The 21,925-nt window shown below is 38.7% G+C and overlaps 1 long non-coding RNA gene across 1 annotated transcript in view; it reads left to right on the top strand.

The window, feature by feature from the left end:
• The window catches only part of LOC134529639 (uncharacterized), a 201,350-nt gene that overhangs the window by 114,082 nt on the left and 65,343 nt on the right, over positions 1–21,925 (top strand). Inside the window, exon 2 of the long non-coding RNA XR_010074649.1 lies at positions 19,868–19,957. This is a non-coding gene — a long non-coding RNA (uncharacterized LOC134529639). The remainder of the gene's footprint in view (positions 1–19,867; positions 19,958–21,925) is intronic.

Raw genomic sequence — 21,925 nt, 5'->3', positions numbered from 1 at the left:
TACAAGAAATATTTTTGCAAAACTCCGTTCCCCCGGAGAAACCCCCGGAATGGCCACCGCATGGGGAGCCCAAGAAAAGAATCGGGCTCCCCATTTGGAAGCCACCTGGAAAGTTTTTTTCTGTTCCACCCACCGTTTCTTTGGTAGCCTGACTTGTTACAAGGGATTGTATTCCTACCAGAGAAAATGCCGCCATTTAGTCTGGGCAATCCGCCTTGGAGGAGCCGGGGCGCGAACCCGGGTCCTACAAGTCACAAGGCAGGCGCTCTACCCCAGAACCAGAGTGGTAGAGCGGATACTTGCAGCCTTCTTAACACTGACATGATGTTATTCCACGAGTTTACTGTAGTTTCGTGTGTCATTAACACGTTCAGTACGTGCAGTAACATCTAACCTCGGTAACGAACATATTTATGTGTTCTTATGTTGTTCGTTCAGCATAAATTATGTGAACATAACAGTGAAATATAATTTGTATAACTAGTCTGGGAATTTTTTAGTTGATTTCCTGCAAAAAAAAACTTACAGTCCCGCTGGACAATAAGTATATAGAAATATAGACTAGTAAAAAAACTGTAAGAGCTTGCACTGTCGATGGAAAGATATTTTGAAATAAATGTTAGAGATTAAAAGAGCGTGTTCAATTAAAAATGTGTGTGCTTACAAGCATGAAGTTATTGTATAAACATTTAATTTATTTGGTTTTTAAGCCACAGAAAAGTTAATTTTTATATCACTTTTGGCTTTCTTTTGTTTTACCGTGCTTAATATGCGCAGCTAATATTGAAAAGCTATTCAAATAGCTTGCAAATAGGCTATTTCAAAATATTAAATTAAGTACTAAATCTATAATAGTGTTGGAGATGTCAAATTAAAATACACATTTTCATACTAACATCGCCGGAATTTCAGGTAATGAGTACTGACATTAAATCGATCAGTTTGTGAAGACTAATAATTTAGATGACACTAGTTTTGTGAGATTTGCTTACTTATTTATAAATATTCACATTATTTGAATACAACTATATTTTATTGGAACTTGCAGTAACTCCTGAGTACATAATTCTTGGTAGTAATAGCTTATCACAGGGTTAAGCAGGAGCATAAATCAGAGTTTAGCAGGAGGATAAAAGTTTTATTTCATACAATGAAACCCTCAGAAACTTAATTAAATCATCGGGATCATTAAACATGATCGTCTTTTAGTACACAACTACAGAAAGTTTTTTTTTAATATGTCACATCTCAGTGACATCGCTATTTAATTATTTGTAATTTTAATTGTAACAAAAGTTGGAATACGGTGTTTTAAATATTTTGGTTGTATAATATTTCTACGTGAAATAGTAAAAAACACGTATTATGTTTTAACTGTTACAGTATCAAAAGTTCATTTAATGGTTGTGTGTGTTTATTTCCATCAAAAAAAAAATTGTGTACAAAGTAAAATATCCTTCAACAAGAGATTTCACTTTTCTCATAATTTTGTTGTTTTAAATTATTATGTTCGAACATTTCCTTCAGTTTAAAAACTTAAGTAGATAAGTATAATAATTTCGCTATGAAATTAAATACTCCATACATACTACAGAGATTATAACGAAAAAGGGGGTTGTCTGTAATGTCGGTTTACGGACGATAATTTTACGTGATAACGTCATAAGAAAACATTGATGAAAAATTGCATACTTTTTAATTTTCAAATATTATTTACGGTTTTTGCAAATTTAATTTAAATAATTTGTTTAAATATAATCACGAACAATTAGTTAAAAAGCCCGCCTTAAACTGTTTGATATTATAGAATATTTTCTCGCAAAGTGGTTGGCCGGTTCTTGCACGCTCGGCTCAGACTGAACGTGACAATGAGTCATGCTTTTTCGGGCTTGCAGCCGGCGTTCATCAATTTATAAGACGCTATCACGTCAAAAATATGTAATTTTATTTTAAACACATTTTTTTTTGTAAACGTATGGGTTTCAAATACCAAATAAAAATTTCTGTTTTTATTTCTTGCAATAGGGGAGTTTGATTATATTATTGATTTTTGTTAGAAATACTCAGTTATACAGCGATAAACTGTATTTAATATATGTAAAAATAACCAAAGCTATGTGATGTACAAAGTTATAATATCTTTCTTTTAGTATATTGCAAACAATTCCTTGTCAACTGGTTTCCAATAGAATCTTTTGTAAAAGTACTGAAAATTCAATTCTGTAAGTTGTCCAAAGTATTTTTCTTCTTTATTTACTGTTCTAGTTGTTATATAAGTATATATATATAGGTATATATATATATATATATATATAGCACAGAACATTACGTAGAAATAATTGGTATTATTACAGCACAGGCGGATAAAGTGGGCTAACACCGATGAGACAGTAGCAACTAGAACAGTAAATAAAGATGAAAAATACTTTGGACAACTCACAGAATTGGATTTTCAGTACTTTTACAAAATATTATATTGGAAACCAGTTTACAAGGAATTGTTTGCAATACTAAAAGAAAGTTATTATAACTTTGTACATCACATAGCTTTGGTTATTTTTGCATATATGAAATACAGTTCATCGCTGTATAAATGAGTATTTCTTACAAAAATTAACTAATAATTATGGTTGCGTTTTAACTTATGGTAGTTTACCATTATGGCACTTTCCCGTCGCCCCCCGGCGTAATTATTTTATTACTGTAGTTTTCCAGTATGGCAGTCTTTCGTCGCCCCCCGTCAAAACAGAAGGCATAGTGCCATAATGGAAAACTACCATATTTATTTAAAGATCGTGTTTATAAGTATACAGTGCTGCTTCCTATAACCCATTTCTGGAAACATTTGTTTCTACTAGTGCGCGATCTGTTGAGTTGATTTATGACGAACTACAGAAAATCACCGCCAGAAGTGATATCTGTAGTCTTTTAAGTTAACCTTAGAAAAAGCTAGGGGGTTAACAGCACCACCTAGCGATGTATTCTATACGCTACTTCGAGAACAAAGCAATTGTACTCATTCCATGGAGTGTATAAATACATATGGCAGAATTCCTTCTCATTATGGCAGTTTTCCGTTATGGTACTTTTCCGCCTTTTTCGAAGAGGCCAGGCGGAATTCTATCATTATGGTAGTTTTCCATTATAGCAGTCTTTCGTCGCCCCGTTTAGTGACGAGTTTTGTCACAGATTATATTTCAGGTTATTTGCGAGCTGCAAAATGGCACGCGCTTCGTTGCGCGTCTTTTAACAGCTTTAACAGAACAACAAATGCAAAATAGCTATCGTTTTATATTTGCAGAAATAGCGCTTTAACAACAGTAATGACAGGATAACTAGGCCGGTATTCCAAGACACAAAAATAAGGGTTCAGGCATTGAATATGCTGCAAATGTGCCCTAACTGTATTCCTAGTGCACGATATGACACGGCCAGTTCCGTATTTTTAGGGAACAGATTTTGGTGTACTATCCGTTTCCGATTTGTTGACCAAATACCGCGCATGCGCAGAGCTCACATTTTCGTTGATTTCGTCCAGACGGCGGACAAGCGTCTGACGTCATTAACAAGTATATAATCACTTTTATGATCATCGGGGGGCATACCAAATGTTTTGATGTGATAAATGATACTTTATGATGGCGAAACTATTCTGGAATTTTTTTTTACACTTTAATGGTCATAACAAAAAATAATCACGCAATAAAAAATACGTGAGAAAATTCCATAGTCAGTTCTATTTTTGTGAAATGGTGCTGCGATACAGTTGTATCGATGGTTACGAAACGTTCGCTATAATGATTTGAAACCAGTTTATAGCCTCGCACAGGGCTCCATTTCTGGAATACGGCCCACGAGTTAGGTTACGGTTGTATCCCAACAAGCCAGTGCTTATTACTTACCTTACCCGAACGTCTTGGAATATCGCCCTAATTAACCAACATGGCGTGTGACACCGAGCCCTAACACTCACAAGATAAAGATTGTATTCCATACCGGGTGGGATATCGGGTACCCTTAACCCCAGGATCATCGCTGTAGACAGACGTAAGAGAAACTAAACGAGCATTGTCACGTCATCTTTGTTGTTTGTCCACGCATGCTTGCAATTTCCATCCAGCAGCGCATACCCTCGATGTTCGTCTGTTTGCTGAGTTGCTCGTTCTGGTGCCATCTGCTTGCACCACTCTTCGCAAGGCTTCATGGGACATTGATAAGGAAACAGGCTGCGGCCTGAAGGAGAATTCCGCGAAACCAAGGAATACCGAAGATCACAACACGTTTACTGCAGAACGCAAAGCGCTCCCCTATCAACCGTTTATACTGTGTTCACGTCAGGGGGCAGAGATAGGAAGCGAAAACGCCATCTAGGTTTCAACCGTTCTTAAGGCCATAACAATTTCATATCGTTTAAATTTACAAATATGTCTTCGTTTAAGCGTACTGTAAATTTTATTGGATTTTCTGAATTTTATAGTGACTGACTGCTACATATGATCTCCCCTGTGAGGTAACTGGCTTTTAGTATTTAATACATTTCCGGGAATGATAATGAATGCAATAAGACTGCCACAAGAGACAATGTTATGAAGGACCGTTTTAAATATTAAAAGATAAAAAAATATTCATACGGCGTGAAAACTATTACCACTAATATGGCATATTTCGGAGGCAGATGGGATTGAGGGACAAATCCCCTCCCCTCACCAGAAGTGATAAAGATATTTATTTTATTTATTTATTGCCTTATTTTAAGTGTCGAAGTTAAGGCGTACCGCCTTGTCTTACACTTAACCACATGCATCTTTACTAACTAGGTACATGCAAAATAAACCTGATAAATTTGACAAATATCAGTAAATACAGTATGTCACTGTGTGAGAAGCCACGTCTACGGCTACTACTGAAGGCTTGTATGTCAGTGTTTTAGTGGCAGTAGAATTAAGTTTCTTTTGAATACACATGTTCAAAATTTCAATTTTTTTTCTTCTATTTTTTTTTAATTCCCCCGTGACACACGGCTCAAAAAAAAATTCCTGTATCCGCCACTGCCCTTAAGGGCTCCGCCTACCCGGGCACACATACGGTGCGCAGAGCTTCAGGAAAAACAACGCGATTTGAAAACTACTCAAGATATCCGAGGGGAGTCTGCTTACGAAAATCATTTAAGAGTTCGCTGAGGACCGAAACGTACTTTTGATTTTGGATTAAGTTTTTAAACTATATTTTTAGAAGAGTTAAAATGGCTGAAACGCATGTTTTCAGAGCAATTTTCAGGCGTAAAACATCCGGTACAGATTCTTAAAAGCACTTAAGGGACTTGCATTACACCTGTATCTTCATTTTTATACCACATAACGTTACGGTCACCGCTAAAATTTCACAGTTGTCCTGTGACGACGAGAAGACTGCGCGCCAGTCCAGAGGCGACACCGCGCTAGAAGCACCAGCGGGCGTCGCGCTTATCATCCCGCCTCACTAACACAGATACACCCCTGACGAGGCGGGCCCCTTGACGTAGTTCATGCGGCTGCCCTTGCTTTCCCGGGCGTAACTCGCGCCGCTCCCGCATCTCCTGGCGTGACGTCACGAGCGGGCTGGAGGCTGGAGGCTGGAGGCTGGAGGCTGGAGGCTGGAGGCTGGAGGCTGGAGCCACCCCCGGCGCGCCGGGGCCGGGTGACCTTGACAGCCAGCGTGTTTATGTCTGGAATACCGGAAGCCCGCCGCTGCGAGGGCCGCCTAGGAATAATAAAGCGACTCGCAGCGGGCCAGCACAGAGCCACAGAGCCACAGAGCCACAGAGCCACACACGTCCTCCTGCTGGTCACACGCGCAGCATGCAGCACTGCCACAGTCAGGTGTTCCACAATGACAGCGCCACTCCCACCTCGGCGTTTGTCCTTGGAACTTTAAAACAACATCAACAATTATGTGGCCAGCTATTGTAGAGTATTTACGAAAAAGCTCTTTGGTATTCTCGTAATAATTGTGGGAACGTGCGGACGCCACTTCCGAAGCAAAGCGGTGGTCATCTATTCATTTCCCGGGATCGATCCCCGCCACTACGTCCTGTTCTTGCTATTTATTATTCCTAGTTTGAACAATCCTAATTATGGGCGAGACCGGGCATGAATAATGGTCTTCCCAGCTTTTCTGATTTTTTTATAGGCTGGTAATAATTTCAGGCGCTTATGTAGCAAATAACTGTTCGTTTGACGTACGCGACTGCAGATGACTTAATAGTCACAATAATAAGCCACGAATGCTGCCAGCTATCGTTTGTGCTTTTTTTGAGCCATAAAATTAAATAGTCAATATAATTACTACAAATTGTGGTTAGTATTAAAAAGAGACCGTGTAACTCAGTACATGTGGTAGCAGTGAAACTTCTTTGGAAATTCAAACCTCAGCTCGTAAGTATATCGTAAGGTGTAAAATGGCAGAGAGATAAAGAGAGAAGTCAATTTTCTAAATAAATATTACTCACTGTTGAAATATTCACGCCATAAAGAAAAACTTTGCGTGTTACTGTTTCTTCAAAAAATTCTGCCATTTAGAACACGACAAATCTATGAACGAAATATGAAATTAATACCACGTAGCGCTATATATGGAGGAAATGCAGGAACTGTCTCAAAACCGCTCTCTACGCTGCTGGTTGAACAAGAAGGAACGCGAGCGCGCTGTTGACAAATATAAAATTCAAGGTACTCACAGCTGAATGCATAGGATATTTTATATCTATTTTCTGAAGCAAGCGCATGCGCACACTGTCTTATTATTTCGTTCATTTACCTCTCTCGGTTCTCTTTTTTTTTTTTTTTGCGGAGGGCGAATCATTGCACGAAAACGAGCCCAGCAACTTATATAGCATTATGCTCTCTTTTTAACTCTTTGGCCAAGTACCTACCCTCTGTCCTTTTCGCGTAAGAAAAGTTTCACAATTAAAATTCGGCCTTGAATTTTACTCTCAACGCGCCCAAAACTCAACTGTCTTAATGGAATGATACCTATTTAGCATGTAAAAACAATTATTTTTGACGATTTCGTCAGATGTCTGTTACCCGAGGGGGGGGGGGGGGGGGGAGGTTCAAAAACACGATTGGAAATGTACTGCGCATGACGTCACGCGGCAATCTTCGCGGTCTCCCGCAACGGGAAGGTCGCAGCGTGGATTGGCTATGGAATTACAGAGCGCACTTGGCTTCACACGTTTAATTGACTAATAATAGCATTAAGGATTCATAGCGGAAAATAAGGTATAAAAATGTATTTATTTTTAATGCAAACATAAACCATAGCAACGCGACTCAATATGTACAATAAAACTGATTTAAATGTTATTCTTTCATCTTATAGGCTATTTGCACTTCATTAATATAAAATACATTTCTAAAATATCAATAAAAAAATCCTACAGACCTGGGAAAGTTTAAACAAAATACAATTATTATGTACAGCCAACCCATAAGCAAATTACATAGGTATTACAATTTTTTTTTTTAAGGATATAATGCAGTTAAATTACTTTAGCGCTGTTTTCGATAATATGTTTGCACTTTAATAAACAATACATATATTTATTAAAAAAGCTAAATGAATTAAAAACATCCTAAAGTTCACAGCTAACAAGAAATGAACCTCTCCTAAATCAAGGTGATTTTAAAGATTGTATTTATTTATTTAAATGCAATATATTGAGTTTCAGTTATAACTTATTAGTAATACCTCACTTTGTAATTCAAACTTTTGTAATTTTACTGTGTTGCCCTCTTCCGCTGTTTCCCAGGCCTGTATTTGCTTTTCAAGATCACCAACGGTCTTGTCTGTTGCTTCGGTTAAAGTCGGGGTGGTATAAAGTAAACAATAAAACTCTCATGACATAGAAAATTTAACTATTCACGTGTGATATTGGTAGTTAATTATTATTCCCACGAAAGTTTGCGTAAAATTTCACATTTTTATCAGTTTTTGTAAAACAAACCAAAAATAAAGAAATAAATTATTCGTTTGTGTAAAATAACTCTTTCCGTGTTTTTTTTTTTGTATTTTAGGATTTGATCTATTTTTGCAGTTAGTTTTTTTAATATTGTCTAGTGGAATACGTACCTACTTATTATTACAGCGCGTTCACACAACCAACAACAGTATGTACTAAGAAACACAGTTTATATAACAGGTTAGTCAACTAAATAGAAGCATTCATATTCTATTGCCGAATGTTGTAAATAGTTTGTTTAAAAAGCATGGGCTCCGCTTACAGGGTGTACTGAACATAATTTATGTAACAAAATTACAATAAGCATAAAGCAGATTCGTCTTTTCTTTCGATTACTACCCTTCCGAAGTTCGATGTTATTCTCTGCCTAAAAGTGTTTTGTGCCACAGGAAATGTTTGAAATGTGTACCGTACGCAACAACACAGTAATGTATGTGTATTTTAGTGAATGTCAGCCTAAAAAGCACGTATGTGTGTTGGCACTTTAATAAACAATACATATATATTTATTTAAAAATCTAAATGAAATAAAAACAGAAAATTTTTGAACCGCACACAATGGACAACAACACAGTGTTGTAGAAGTATTTCTGTGTATAATGTCACCTTTACAACTCTTACAAGTACGTTTGTGTGTTGTGACATAAGAGACGTGTGAAATGTGTACCCTGGGCAACAACACAGTCCTGTTGACATATTTCAGTGGACAATGTCCTACATACAAGTACGTCGTTGTTACCGCAAAGTTTTCAAATGAATACACAATTCGCTGCAGAAGGATACCAATGTGGCCAACGGGAGAGCTGTAACCCGACGTTTCTACGAGACTATAAAAACAGATCGATAGGACTAAAGTCAGACGATCGGGCGGGCCGTTTTATTGGTTATCCCGCGGCCGATCCACCGTACAGGAGACGCAGCTTTCAGGATCAGGTCCGTATTTTATCCTCCCATTTCACTGCACATTCTCTTTAGCAGAGACAAACAACTTCCACTATCATTTCCTTGGGAGCAAACACAGTGGGTTCATTGGTAAGCCTATATCCTTTATTTTTTACTTAAAATGTTCTATTTGTCATATATTTTAATTAATGCACATTCATTTCCTAATAAACATAGGTGTTTTAATTAGAGTATTTGGTTCCCTTCCTAGTGATAAGGGGTTACCTATCGTGGACTTTGATCTAGGACACTCGCATACTTATTTTTTGTCTGTTGTTGATTCTTATGGCATACCGTAGAACCAGCAATGGCGTACTTAAAATGCGATGTCAAACTTATATTGGCATGTTCATATAATCTCATTTTAAGAAAAAAGTAAACGTTGCACAGTGACGAGGTTTGAACCACGTCAGTTTTCGTACGTATTTTAAAAGATTATTTATTTCTATGTCTTATTTTATTTTATCAAGTATATGGCGCATCAATACGTTAATTATGCAGCCTAATGGTTACGAAAGTGATTATATACAGGTTTATGTTGCAACACGTGGGTCCGCCATCTTACGACTTCAGGTATGAAATATTTTATACCCAGAGCCAAGCCCCTTGAAAGGGTGCTGAAATTTTACCTACACGAGAGCAGACGTACTAACAGAAAATAGGTATGAAAACTTCTACGGAAATGGGTATAGTGTGGGGCACAGCAATGAATACCGATGGTGGTTAAAAAAAACATACCTTTGTTTTTTTTAATGTCCTCACAAAAAAAATCATTGTAGGACACAACAATGTATGTTCCAGGTTAGGCAGTAGGAAAAAATCGTATGTTGCATCATTACTTTAAAATATTTTCCTATTTATTTAATAGTATTTCCATAATAGTTTTCAGTATTACTATGAGGCACAGAGAGACAGATACAGGAGTTAGGAAGTAATATATATATATATATATATATATATATATATGTGTGTATATATACATACATACACACACATACATATAATGAATTCGTTTTAATTGATGACAGTTCAGTCATCCTGGAAAATGTTAGAAAAAATAACCATAACTATATTCATCATAATAGCAATGTTTTAATTATATTAATATTTTTAATTTTAATTTTGATGTCAGACGAGTGGCAGCGAGATGGTGAGGGTACCCCATTTTTTTTCTGTTTCTTTCCGTGTATTTTAGATTGAAATACCACACACTTCGAAACAAAACAAAAATTAATGAATTGTATCCAAATCGTGATTTCTAAACCGCCTTGAAAATAATTTTGAGATGTAAACTTTGAGTTCGTTGCTGGCTGAGCGGCGCTTCCAGCGAGCGACATTAGGGCTGGTTAAATCAGGCGCAGGGACCCCGTGTTCTGTGTGCGGCACCACTTACCACACTCAGGCATCTGTCTTTTTGTGCCTGCGGACAGGAACAGATCTCAGTTCCCGAAACGTCAAAACCGTTTTCTTAGGAAGTCTGTGCTGTCTTCGTAAAGTTTGTCGAGGACATCTGGTTTGTCTCATCGCTGGGTTAGCCTGTGCGTCTACGTGTTGTTGTGTTATCCATTTTATCTGTTTAGTATCATCGTTGGGTTCTTCTGATTGTCGCTGTTTTCCAAAGTCCCTTTTTGTCTATTTACTTTTCTTGTGCTACTGCCTCGTCGTTGTTATCCCTCTGTGTCCGTCTGTGCTGTAATCATTTTTGGCTATTTCCTTCCATGGAATTTTGTGTGTTGTCTATGTTTTTAATTTTTTACATCACCTTATTGTGGCTTGTTTTCTGTGTTTGCATATTTCTTTCTTGTATGTCATTGAGGAAACGGCGTATGTCTTAAACCACAGTTTAAATCAATATGCCCAATTGTAAGAACCATTCAAGAACATATATTCCATACAAAATACACGTAAGCGACGACCACGTTATTTTTAAACATGTTAATTTAGTTTTCTCAATATTTTGTGTTGTGTTCCAAATTTTTTTTTAATTATTGAAAAAATATAAATCACGAAACAATTCCATGCGAAGTTTCAAATCCTACTTACAGTGACAGCTACAATTTCCTCCCCACTTGGTGACAGAAACAAGAATTTACTGTCATATGTTTCGGAAGGCTTAAACTGCGTGGAAACAGAATAAACTGCTATTTATTAATAGGAAATGAATAAATATAAGCCTCAGTTATTTTCATTAGTCACCTTACTTCTTATATTAAATATTTATATGTATGTTCATTGGCGTAGATAGAATCCGTGCGCACAATTTTTTATTTTTCCACATTTGTAGAGGCAATCGTAACTGTAAAAAGAATATTATAAAAGTAATAATAAACAAAAAATTACGTTTCAAGGAAAACGTTTTGAATTATTGTATGTCTGTAGGCCTAGACCGCCTAGTGAGAGGACTTGAGTCGGTTACCCTAGCGCCCAAAACACCGCACCACAGATTCTGAACTTGCACCCACGAATCCTACAGATTTGCGTCCTTGCACATACATTTCTTTCTACCTCGTGAAAATATAATGAAAATAAAGTTTTTGAACTCATAGGGAAGATGAGTTAAATAGCGTTTTGTTAATTCCCTATTAGCATAATTCTTGAGCAATTTGAATAGCGTGTTTTTGTACAACATAATATAATGATCTTAATTTAAATATAAATAAATTCAAAAACAAAATTTTTAAATAACTTATTAACGGTTATATTTTACAAATTCAGTGTAAACTGTTTATAACGTCACTCGATTTAACGACAAACTCCTTAAAACGTCGAAATTGTTTGACTTTGGTTGGTTTACCTGGTTTTCTGTACAATAATACACTCTATATAGCGTCACGCTCAAACTATTTAACGACAACAATACGGCATTATAAATCATTAAGCAGTACTTTCTAAGTTTCTGAAGTTGATAAGAACTGCAGCTGTGTACGTTGTTTGCCGTTTTGTTGTTGAATTATCTAGCACGTGTTTACTTCGACTGACGTACCGGAGATTCTAAGAAATTTTGTCTTTTGTTTTTGTATGATGAACTTGCACATGTTTACCTCGGTCACTAGACTTTTGTCAAGTTGTTACACGTTATCATTATCGCAGTTGCTTACAGACTTTCGAATTGTAAACATGGCGAGTAAACGAAAATCTTTGTGTATTGATGAAAAAGTTTTATTTATACTCTCAATAGAGGCGGGAGAAAAGATCGGTGATGTTGGAAGACGCTTTGGATTTAGCCGCTCCACCGTGTCTACAATATGGAAAAACAAAGAAAAAATTCTGCAACAGAGGAGGATGGAAAATCTGCTAAGAAATTAAAGAAACCTCAATACGAAGATCTGGATCAAGCGATGCTATCATGGTTTTATAGACATGTAAAATGTGTACTATATTAGTAAATATGTGCTTATTATTATAGAATAGTAAAATTATATCTTTTATTTCTCTCCATTTAACGACCACTCTCTATAACGCCGAAAAATGCTCAGTCCGTTAAGTGTCGTTATATAGAGTTTACACTGTATTATATTTGCATATAATAATGATAATCATGATTTTCAAAATGTGCTAAATGTATGTACAACTATGAACTAAGTCAATGTACCAAATATGCTTCGTGGCTCGGAGGCTACGACAAGAAGACGGGAATCTTAATGTTGCCTATCCGTTTTTTTTACACGTGAGAATACGGATACTGTCGGAAGGCGGGTCGTCGTGAACGAGGTTAGCGCATGTGAGATTAGCAGCGCTCCAGGACACTTCTTAGTTGGGTCTTTGAATATATATACTGTATAGAAGTCGCCAGCCCAGGTTAAAATTTATAATACGGTTTTGAGGTAGTTGGTTAATTCACCGCCGCAATCGCCACCATCTCTAGGGCATCGACTTGTGGTGGTCCCTAGCGGACAAGTGTCGAACTCTTCAAACACCCCTTCCCCCTCCCGTTGAACGATGTTGAGCTGCAGTGAATGATGGATGAGGGGTGCGGGGAATGACAGCGGGCGACAGCGCTGCGCTCTAACGTGTAAATAACAACTAAGACGATACAGGGCGTTACGACAGCGCACTGCAGCGGTGAAGTTCCCAAGCTGCTCATCATACGCTTCTGAAAAACGTAGAGTAAATCCTATCCACTCGCGACTTCTATACAGTATATATATTCAAAGGTTGGGTTGGGCTTGCGAGTTCCTTCGGTTGCTGCCTGAATGCCGCGAGACAATCCGGCACGGCCTTCCATATTGGAAAACAGGATGGAAGGTGGGGAGTGGAGGCGAAAAGTGCGCACAAGTTTACCTACAAGGGGTTGGACACTCTATAACCTATAATCACAAGGATCTGCGAGCCAATGTTACCAGTCGCTATTAGGTAAATGTAACATCGGAAAATTAAGTAAAAACTACGAGTCCCACTATGTTACAGCTTTATATCTAGAACAATATGTATTTCATTTTTCTCATTTTCAACTCTATGATACTTTCAAACTGGTATATATAATTTTTATGCACGCTAGGTAGATAGTTCTATCACATGTTTCACAAGCTGAATCTTGGCAAAAAAGAAGAAGGCAACATGGCACGGTGGTAGTGACCGGCGTGCTTGCTACAAGGCCTCTCATACAGTTAGCTCTCTCACTTTACCGCCGGGTGCTGGACAGTGCGTGGCTGGGTTCGTATCTCTTCAGCAAACACGTCTAAAGGTGCTCTTTTTTTGGCTCTGTTCAGACAGCAGCCTACATGGAATTTTATTTGTTGCGGAGGAGGGGAGGGGGTTATGTAACCACTTCGTCCGCTGTTTTGTCTTCAGTTTCTTTCTTTTGTTGGTGTAAATTATATTTTTGTGGAATTTTTAGGATTTCGGGGAGGGCGATATGTCCCCTCCATCTGCGTACGCTCTCGGATTCAGGGGCTACAAAAATTATTTCGTAACGCGCCAAAATTTTTTGAATTGTCCGTCAGCCATCGTACGAAAATGTTTTCCCGTGTAGAAACCGGTTGAAAATATATACGAATAATAACTAGAATTTTTTTTGTGCGCGCGCGGGACCGTTATTGCCTCCGGAAGCAGGCTGTCGCGGAGAGTACGCGCAGTACGCGACCAGGGGTGGCCAGCGCGTCACTCACTGGCCGCGTCGCTCCCCCCTCCCCCTTCCAGGCCGGCGCGGCCGGCGAGCAGACCACGCCCCGCTCCCCTCGCCGCTCCCACTGTTCAGGTTGCACAGCTGTGCGCGTGTCGCTCAACGCACCAGCTGTTACCTCGGCGCGAGGCTGACCGTGGAGCGCTGGTCAGGGGTGGCCAGAGCGCGCATGCGCGCCGCCAGCCGCCAGCCGCCAGCCGTCTGCGCGGGTCACACGACACCCCTTCCTGCTCACGACTTGACGCTGGAAATATGTTTTATTATATTCAACGTAGAGAGTGAGTCTGAATTATAACTCACGATCAAATAAGTTGAAAACATCTACACGACACATGCCCCCTAAAGTGTTTTCCATTGCTGGTATTGTTATTTGAAGCTGGAGATAAGTAAAAAAAAAATATTGTAAATAAAAGAGAAAGTATAGCGTCTGGATGATTTTTTTTATTTTAATGCGGTTTTACAACACCGCAAAATTTATTTCTGTAGCAAAAAATTTTCACTGAGATAATTGGTTTCTACAGTGACAAAATTTGCTGTTTTTGTATAACTACATTAATTAAAAACAGATCCAGATGCTGTGTCTCATCTTACATAAGTTCTCCATTATTTACAATCAAAAATTTTTTTTGCTCCAATTTCAAAGACTTACACCAGCTTTGGGAAGCATTTTAGACCATAAATCGTATATATGTTTTATAAATTATTTTGCCGCGACTAATCTGCGGTCGAAGTTGGTCTGTCAAATTCAGATTCATTCTTTATAAGTATTGTATATTGAGATTCGCTGAAAGGAAAATATTTCTAACAGATTTCTTAACATTGAGGTTTGGTGTAGACGTACGAAAGGTTAGTCTGTGGAAATGTTTGCAAAACAATCAGCAAACTGGCACGTGAGATACAGTGTTTCCTATGTACCAATACTCCGTTTAGTGCATTCCAAAGATACACAACATGTTTCCAGTCAATTAAAACATTTTCCCTAAAGAAGTATTTGCGGAAGTGAAAATTCAAATGGACGAACACACGAGTGTGTTGTTCAACACCTTGCGAATGCTCCAATAATCCCACCAATCCCAGTTCTCATCACAGCGTCGCAGAAATAATGTCTGTAGCTGACTCGAACGCATACTAGCTCAATGCCACAGCTAGACGGCAACAGAAGTAGTAGTTTAAAAAACAATGGCTAGACAACTACCGTGGCTAAAAATCCATATATGTATTCGTGAACTGTCGACAAAGGTTCATAAAAATCCGAAAAGTAAGTTTTTTAAACGAAAACTGTTCAAATATTAAGTTGTACTAAGTGAGTAATAGAAAGATAACAAAAGGAACGGAACAAGTGCCTGTTAAAACTGAAAGTCAAAAATCGAAATGAACTTGAACTTGAGGATGCAGAAACAGACGACAGCGAGTGTGTAAAGCAGTATGCGTGTAAAAAAAAAAATCAGGCTTAGAAGGTCTGAAATGCCAGATTTGTTGTGAATGGTGATATTAAAAATGCTCCTTTTTTGATAGTCTAAAATTTGAACTAATTTTCATTTGTTACTCTTGTAAATAATATATTACATTGACATTTAATTTCACTCGGATTCTTCAGTAAAAATTGGTTTCCTAAATCACGTTGTATACTCCCTGTGTCTAATAATAATAATAATTTAACTTCATTTTTAGTTCGCATAGTTACATTTATGTGTAAAATATATAGAATTTGCATTTATATACTAAGTAAAATATAAAATTTACTGTCTTACTTTACTCTACTTTACAATCCATTTTACCAACAGTGTAGCAATGTCAAACAAAAAAAACTTTAAAACTTAATGTTGCGTACTACAATACAGTAGTAGAAGGTATAAATAAGACATATTAATACAATTATTAAAGAACAATGAGAATATATTAATACACGTTGTAACTATGATTTAGTAAAACTTAAAAATCGTTTAATTGCCCCACTTTCCAGTATAAGATCGACGTAATTTTGCGTAATTAAAACCAAAATAGATTTCATTTGATGGTTTCGTAAAATTTATCTTCGAGTCTACCACGAAAACTAAAAAATGTTCAGCAATGAAGAAAACGATTAGTAAGTAATTACTGGTTACGTCATACTCTTTAACCCAACATACAACTAAGTCTGATAGAATACTAAGTCTGCTCAATAAGTTAAACGATTGTATATACAAAACTTAAATTAAAAATTTAAATACCCCCAACTTGCAATTCTCGCTTGAAGCTAATATTAGTAATTAAAATGCTTTAAACACTATCATCGTATTTCACCGTTATTTTGTTTTTTGTAGTTTGTACCGTGCTACATCATCCATACCATACTGCATCAGGTCAAGATTACCATGTTCTTGCACTATCATCGAAGTAACAGGATACCAAATTTTGAATCTATCAGACCTGTGGAAGTTGCTCACATCACTTCATAAACTAGAAAAGAGTTGATGATCTTCAAAAGGCTGAACAGATTTTCTTGAATCACAGCTAAGAACAACACTCGATCAAGTCACCTTTCAAACAAAAATCTAAATCAAAATCGGTTCGTTCGTTTGGGGAGCTACGATGCCACAGACAAGATACACAGATACACACGTTAAACTTATAGCAACCCTGTGTTTACGCCAGGGGTTAAAAAGTAGTGTTGCATGGTTCTTCGGTGAAGAGTTTTCGCCGTCACAATTAGCCGCGAGTATCTGCCGAGCGCTGACCACTGACTTAACACTGCTGGGTGCGCACCGCACTGTCCAACCCGCGCAGCTCGCAGGGGGATTGCACGTGATATGGATAGGGGCTGGGAAACTCCCTGGTGCAGTAACCTACATGACCAAGCCACTGCTTCACCGCCATACTGCGGGAGGCAATGGCAAACCATCGCGGGATCCCCCTGCCCACCAGCTCACCGCTGCGTCACCTGGGGGTCAGCGTGTTTGGACACAAGGGTCAAGGAAACACCATCACAATGATGATTTTCGCAGGCTTTAACGGCCATTGTCTGAAGTAGTTTGGCTTCTGGGTTTTAGCCGCGTCCTTGGCGAATAATTCACTGACGTTTCGGTCGACATAGCAGTCGCCATCATCAGGGAGCAGTTACCTACTCCTCCCTGATGATGGCGACTGCAATTTCGACCGAAACGTCGGTGAATTATTCGCCAAGGACGCGGCTACAACCCAGAAGCCAAGCTACTTTTACCATCACAATGTGTTCAATGGCTGGTAGCTTCGTATGAGTCGCGACTGGGTTGCCTATTGCACAGCACTTCTGCTTCAACGATGCAAAAAGTACGTTGACTCGCATGATGATCACTTAGACACTTGGATCATATAATGTGATGATGATGGTGGTAAGTGATTGTTGTAGTTTAAAGCCGGCGTAACACTATGCGGTTGAACCGGAGTAGTTGCCAGTTTATACTCGGTGATTTCTTCTAGATCAATTTTTTACGTGTTCGATTTGGATAAAATTTATATAGTGCATTCTAGAGCGATCTGCAAACCCAATCGAAAAAATGCACAGCCAAAAAACCCTGCGGAAGTTTAAGTCGCAGCGGGAGAAATGCATAGTGACACCAGCCTTACTTGTGTACTTCCGGAGAGATTTAACATCACACAGTCTTGAAGGGTCAGATCGCTAGCTTTCTAAAAACCAACCTCACTTCTTTTCTCAACGGGGCCAAACCCCGCATTTTGCATACCAGGTAAGCTTGACGGCCCTTTCTGGGAGCCGATGTAGTTTCTTGGGTACACTTCACCCGACTCTAACGACCTCGACGTTCATTCATTCGAAAAAGACAAATGCGTCTCGTGCAAACAGCAGTTAGTTACATTTGAAACACTGTTAGAGTGGGCGTGCATAACTGAACCCTACCTCGAGCCCCGATTTATCCGTCGGAAATCTTTAACTGTATTGAGAATCATTAAGGGGCCCGCCTACCTGGGCACACATACGGTGTGCAGAGCTTCAGGAAAAACAACGCGATTTCAAAACTACTCAAGATACTTATCCGAGTGGGGTATATTTACGAAAAGCATTTAAGAGTTTGCTGAGACCCGAAAAGTACTTTTAATTTTGGATCATGTTTTTAAACTGTATTTCTAGAAGAGTTAAAATGGCTGAAACGCATGTTTTCAGAGTAATTTTTAGATGTAAACCAAGTGGTACAGATTCTTGAAAGCACTTAAGGGACTTGCTTTACACCTTTATCTTCATTTCCCCGTAATATAAAAATACGGTCACCGCACAAATTTCACAGTTATCAATTGACGACGAGAAGACTGCGTGCCAGTTCACAGCCTTGCGCTTAGAGGCGATACCGCGCTAGAAATACCATCGAGCGTCGCGCTTATCATCCCGCCTCACTAACACACATACACCCCTGACGAGGCGGGCCCCTTAAGATGGATCCAAAATGTCCCTTGGCATACGATCATAATACTCATACAAGCACGTATACTTTACAAATAATCAGATCTTTCAATTTTGTAGGTGAGTTATGCTAATACCCAAACCACCGAGGCCGCATTCATTATTCGAACTACTATACACAAAAATTAAAATGAGCATACAATGAAATGACCACCGAACACCGATATGCATACAACGCTAAAGTGTTTTGAAAGAATCTTTATTGTGTTTCGAAGGACACAACCGTCCCAATTACAGCAGTATTTTTCTGTAATTATATAATTTATTTACGTGCTTGTGTGCATAATCAGAACAATATGAAGAATATTTTAACGGTGAGCGTGGTTGCGTTCAGCAGAGCGTGGCTGGCGGCGCAACTGTACAGCTGCGCCACTTTGGCCACCCCTGATATTGCAGAGTTTTCCAGCACGATGGTCGCACCTGGAGCTGGCATAGCCGACACAGACCATCCGACCGTGGCTCTCTGTCAAACATATCCCCCCCCCCCCTCCAGTCATAGTTCACTTCCTTGGTTTACTTCTCCGCCGCCACATGTCGGCGGCGCGACCGTCGCACGAGACCAGCCACTTCCTTCCGCTTCCCTGCGACTCGAGCCCCGCGCAGTTATGCGAGCATCCACACATTAGGGTGTTTTCAACCTCGCTCACCTAACCCGACCATACTTTCATTTCATCCTATCCTATAGATACTATCTTTGAAAGATTTGTGCAATAGAGTGCATGACTTGATGTAAGTTCCCGAAACGTCGCTTGTTTCTGTTTTGGAAAACTATTGTGTTTGTTTCGTCTTTTCGTTTTGTCGTGTTTTTGTCTCGTTTCAACTGTTGTGCTGAATTTTTTTGGGTTCAATATTTTTGTGCTGTCATCATTTGTGTTTTTTTTTTTTTTTTTTCATTCTCTTCTGTTTTGGAAAACTATTGCGTTTGTTTCGTCTTTTCGTTTTGTTGTGTTTTTTGTCTCGTTTCAACTGTTGTGCTGATTTTTTTTTTCGGTTCAATATTTTTGTGCGTCATCATTTGTGGGTTTTTTTTTCGTTCTCTTAGTCCATTTTTCTTTGTTTTTCTTTGTTTGTTGACCATATCCCTGTTATGGAATATTATGTGGTGTTTATATCCTGTTGACAACAGCATTTTTTTTTTGCTTAGTTTGTGTTTTTTGTAGTTTTCTTCTACATACATACATGTGCTTAGCGATGGCGTATGTCCAAAAGCTTACATCAAGTCACTATCATATAGATGTTTGAAAACTTGCCATCCCAGAAAAAAATAAAGAACGAATATTTACGATAGTTTTACTGATGGTATAAAACCTTTTTTCTTTAGCAAAAGAAGAAGAAAAAAGAAGGAAAATGCAAGAAACGCGGACTGTTTCAGGGTCAGTCTCTCCGCCAAAACTGTCCAGGCTCTACATGGACTGCACGAACTTCAACTGCCACCACCGTTTGAAGCTGAGCCAGGACCGAGGTAAGTATCGAGCACACGACCTGCAAGCCGGAGTGCCCGCCTGGTTGGGGGTGGGGGGGAAGTGGGGTAGGCACGTGACATCCGCAGCTCGAGTGCGCAGTGCCCTGTCCAATGGCATCGCTTAGCTCGGCGTCTACACGCCGGGCGAACATCGCTCACTCAATCTTATATTAAACACTACAAATTTACAATACACGCCTCTAAATATTTCGACTATTGAAATGGGAATAATAATCCTTATATTGTGATTATGTTTAAAATATTATTTATAAACTCGTGGAATTATATTATATTTAAATAAAAAAAATTAAAGTGAAACCTCCATAATTTTACGAAAATCAAAAAAGATTGTGATTATTATTAGGAGAAAATTAAATACGAATTGTCCAGCATTATTCATTTCTTTTTGCCCAGAAAAAAGTTCAAAAAATTCTAAACTAGAAGTCATTAATTAATTTCATTATTATTATCTTCGAGACACATAGTTACAGTATTTTATTTGTAAAATCACAGTAACAAATTATGGTGTTGGTTTATTCGTTTGTAAGTATTTTTAAGGATGCTACTAACAAAAATTATACTATGATACCTGCAAAATTATTTTTTCATCCACGAAACAAAATCACTGTTCTTATTTAAACAAAGGTTACATTAAGGTGTTAATAATTCAAACACATTTATACATATTTCGACAACAGCACACACAAAAACGTATAACACTGACCAATTTAAAGCCAAAAAAAATTTTTAAGGAAATATCCTAATGATTTAAGAACCATTGCACTTGCCTTCACAAGTTTCGTTTCGTGTTTTCGTATTAAACATGTTTGTTTTTTTAATATAGTGGAAAAGGCTATAACGTGTGTTTTCGCGGAATTTTTTAAGTACGAAAAATACAGAGCAAAGTATTTTGAATGGCATAGGGATATGCAGGAAATTTTTATCTTTATATCTTTTCGTTACAGTCACCTCTAAGGTCACACAGTGGCGCGTTAACGACGAGAATACTTCACGCCAGTTCTGTGCCTGGGCGTGGAGTTGAAGAGCGCGTGATGCAAGAGCCGTGGCTTTTGGAGCTGGCGCTGCAAGTGTCAATACCTGAGTCCGCGAATCGATAACCAGACTTCCCGTGTGTCTTTGGCTCTTGGCTGAGTAGCCCCTCCTTCCCACGCTACCACTTTCCTTGGTTAAGCCTCATTGCAGCTCCACCTACCAATGGAACATGAGTCACGCGCGACATCAGCCAACACTCTCACTGTTGCCGTGGATTGCAGAGCACGCAGACATGACTGTACTTAGATCCAACTTAAGTTGGAATAATTTTTTTCTGGCTAATGTGCAGATATATTGCTGTGAAACACGTTCAAGAGTGTATGGTCGTCGTGATTCCAACACGCGTGTACACAAATGTACTTGCGAAAGCGCCTCCGCTCCGACGAGAGTAACCAACGATTTTCCTAAAGGCGGTTTGCCTAAACATGAATTCGTTACGGCGATTTGCCTAAAGTCATTTCGCCTAAAGGCTTTTGCCTAACGTCGAATTGCCTAACGGCTATTTGCCTAAAGGCGATTTGCCTAAAGGCGATTTGCCTAACTGCGTTTTGCCTAACTCCGATTTGCCAAAGGCGTTTTGCCTAACGGCGATTTGCCTAACGGCGTTTTGCCTAATGGAAAATTGCCTAACGGCGAATTTCCTAACGGCGTTTTGTCTAATGGCGAATTGCCTAACAGCGTTTTGCCTAACTACGATTTGGCCAACGGCGTTTTGCCAAATGGCGATTTGCCTAACGGCGTTTTGCCTATCAACGGTTTGCCTAACGGCGATTTGCCTAACCGCGATGTGCTTAACGGCGTTTTGCCTAATGGCGTTTTGCCTAAAAGAGGAAAAAGCGTTTTGCCTAACGGCGATTAGCCTAACGGCGTTTTCCCTAACGGCGTTATGCCTAACGGCGTTATGCCTAACGGCGT

Source organism: Bacillus rossius, chromosome 2 (genome assembly GCF_032445375.1).
Source record: "Bacillus rossius redtenbacheri isolate Brsri chromosome 2, Brsri_v3, whole genome shotgun sequence".
NCBI classification, from domain to species: Eukaryota; Metazoa; Arthropoda; class Insecta; order Phasmatodea; family Bacillidae; genus Bacillus; species Bacillus rossius.
Note: the sequence above shows the minus strand (reverse complement) of the source record. Positions and strands in the feature narration are given on the sequence as shown.